Source organism: Cryptotermes secundus, unplaced genomic scaffold, assembly GCF_002891405.2.
Source record: "Cryptotermes secundus unplaced genomic scaffold, Csec_1.0 scaffold597, whole genome shotgun sequence".
Taxonomy (NCBI): domain Eukaryota; kingdom Metazoa; phylum Arthropoda; class Insecta; order Blattodea; family Kalotermitidae; genus Cryptotermes; species Cryptotermes secundus.
Genome location: NW_019743156.1, coordinates 273455 through 276739, shown reverse-complemented (window position 1 = coordinate 276739; position 3285 = coordinate 273455). Strand labels below are relative to the sequence as shown.

Genomic DNA, 3285 nt, shown 5'->3' with positions numbered 1-3285 from the left:
AAGTGAACGGAGAAGTTCATGGAGGTAGGCCTAGGCCCACTGGGGCTGTAGTTCCAAGGAAAAAAAAAACTTCGGTTTCCCCTGCCAATGTTCATTCCACCAATTGCTCCACAACCACCCTCACCTATCATCTGGGGCTGGTACAATAGGCCAGAAGTGGCCGCAGTACAAGAGACTTAGTCCCACCCCACTATCATTAATAATAATAAAAAATAAACCGTTTCTCTAGGTTCAACAGTCATATTGTACCTACTCAGATGGAATGCATGCGTTTTAATATGAATTAGATAAAATACAAAACTGAAAATGAGGCAAGTGACGATGTCTTCAATTCCGCTTTATGAAAACAATTGTATAAAAATGAAACAAAATACCATGAGAAGATTCATCATCGGAAATATGACATAACAACTAAGACAAGATTATAAATGTATTCTTCACTTTGGAATAAGCATGTTATTGAAATGCGTGTTTTACAGCTTTGTGTGTGCTACTTCTCCGAGCTTCACGTTCATTTGTTGATGGTTTGAATCTTCTAGAACAGAGCTTCCCGGAATCTTCTTCCTAGGAACATCAGTGGTCCGTGAAAAAGCTTCAAGTGCTCCGCCTCGGCGTTCAAGGTAAAGGTCTTTTCTCTCTGAGCAAATAAATATGTGACTTATAAAGGTAGAGGTAAAGTTGTCTCTGTGCCTAACTACATAATTAAGCATCAAGCCATGAAGATTTGTGGGGCAGTAGATGTAAAGATCCACTTTGCTTGACCCCAGCACTAGTTGGGGGTTATAGGTCAGCTTCACGCTCCGGCCGTTTAATCCCGAACCCCATTGAATAAGTGTCTGGGTAGATTCCACAATCGGTCTGGAAGATATGGAGAAGAAAAAATTCTTGACCCTACCGGGACTCGAATTCCGACCCCTCAGTCGTAAAGCTCGTAGCCAGTACTAAATACTTAAAACGATAATTATTGCTATAACAACACTAATATTCTTAAACCTTAGTAATTGTTTGTATTGTAAATTGTAAAGTTATTCATTAAGCACCACGTCATGAAGACGTACAAGCGACTGGAGGCATACCTTCACCAATATTATCTTCTGCACTAGGTGGAGGTAAGTTGTGACATGTGTAATCAAAATTATGAAACAGGCTTGCCAAAAGAGATGATGTTTTAAAGCAGGTCAAGATTCTATGAGGACTGCAGAGCCACGAAGTCTGTTGGGCAAAAAGACTTCGTACTTCTGCTGTTTTTAATAGTACAAATGTTACGTATTTTAAAAGTTCTCATTATATTGAGATTAATGTAATATAATGTAATGTATGTAAGGGATGAGCCATAAAACCGGCCCCCGCACTGCGACCTTCAATGATCTATTAACCTTGAGATTAACACCGTATATATATGTATATGTATATGAGAGAGAAGTAAACGAACTGGGGACAACAATGCCCTTAACATAAACAACACCGACTAGAATATGAAATTCCACAGCCTCCTGCTAGAAAATTACTCGTGTTCCCTTTGAGAATGTGAAAACATGACATTGCCGACGTGACGAATTTCCTCTTGTTGTCTTTTGTTGCTTCATTACTCTCATTTCACTACTTTCAGACATCACTGAAGAATCCTGTAGCTTCACAAATTTTCGATAAAATATCTTAGGCAAAATATTTATAATAATCTTTATTTTGTAAGTCATGAGATTCTAACTGTTCGTTAAATTTGCTTTCAATGAATTCAAAATTCTTAAAATATCTTGTGTAATATGACTGCTGTCCGTCAAAGACAATTGACGCAGTAATTTATCCCCTGGTCCAGAAATTTTGGAAACTCCTGTTCTAAAGAATAGTCCTTTGAAATCAGAGGAAATTTAAAACTTTTGATACAACAATAGTATTTTTATTCCTTTCAGCTATCTATACCTCAGAAGAAATCCCTTGGTAAAGAAAAGTACGATTACGACTCTAAATGGAATTATTTAGGTGAAAGAGCAACTTCAGGTTCAGGTTTGGATTTGTTACTGTCCTTCCCAAATACCTGAACTGTGCCACATTTTCAAAACATCTGTTTCCTATCTTCATGTCACGATTTTTTCCTGCATTTTGGTGACGAGACAGAAACATATACTTAGTTTTCTCTATGTCTACTTCAAGACCAACCTCCTTTCTAGCGTCAATTAAAGTCTGGGTATTTTTATTTATGGTATCTATATTATCACCCAGTAGATTCACATCATCAGCATAGACCAGCAGCTGATGTGTCCTATTTAATTTCAGTCCCACCTGGTTTTCCTGGACCTTCCTAATGGCATATTCTAAGGCAGAGTTGAAAAGCAGTGGCGACAAAGCATCTCCTGTATTAGACCATTCTGGATAGGAAAATTATCAGACAAATATTTACCTATACGGACTTTACCATACGATTCGTTTAAACATATTTTAATCTGCCTAACTAGTTCTATGGGTACACCAAACTCTGTCAGAATACTGTACAGTATTTCCCTCCTAATTGAATCATAGGTTTTCTTGAAGCCTACGAATAGGTGATAAAGTGTCATGTTAAGAAAAATGTAGATACAACTTTAAATTTATAAAGAATTAACATTTGTTATCATAAATTCCTATGTCAGTAATAGATTGTGTTGATACAAGAACGCAAGTCATGTAATCACGCTTCAAGCACCCACAAAGCACTTATACTGAAGTAAGAAAGAACGCCCGCCGGTCACGGTAGCCGAGCGGTCTAAGGCATGTACTGTCTTCGCTCGCTTGGAAACCGGGATCGTGGATTCGAATCCCACTCAGGGCATGGATGTTTAGTTTGTGTGTGTGCGTTTATCTGTGTTTGTGTACAGGTAGAGGCCTTGCGACGAGCTGATCACCCGCCCAAGGAGACCTCCCGAATGTGTAAGATCTAGAAAAACCGAAGTGAGGGGAAAAGTTCATGGAGGTAGGCCTAGGCCCACTTCCAAGGAAAAAAGAAAAAAAAGAGAGAGAGATCGCCCACCCACATTACCTTACAGAATGAATTATGGGTCTGTACTTTTAATTGCATACTGATTTCCGGCCAATTAAGCTATAGGCTTAATTTGTTACGTTCGTAAATGATATTAAGACCCTGTCATGATAAGAAATTATATAAGATTTTTTTGTGACATGTTTTATCAGATATTGGATGAACTATGTTTCCGTTTTCTGAATTACATTATCTGGGATCAGGATGTATTTACTCGCTTCCATGCAAAATGATAGTTTAGATATATATATATTACGCATATATTAAATGTA

At 37.8% G+C, this 3285-nt stretch overlaps 1 protein-coding gene across 2 annotated transcripts in view; it reads right to left on the bottom strand.

Annotated features, from left to right (window-relative positions):
- The window catches only part of LOC111873895 (membrane-bound alkaline phosphatase), a 32368-nt gene that overhangs the window by 26050 nt on the left and 3033 nt on the right, over window positions 1-3285 (bottom strand). The window lies entirely within an intron of this gene.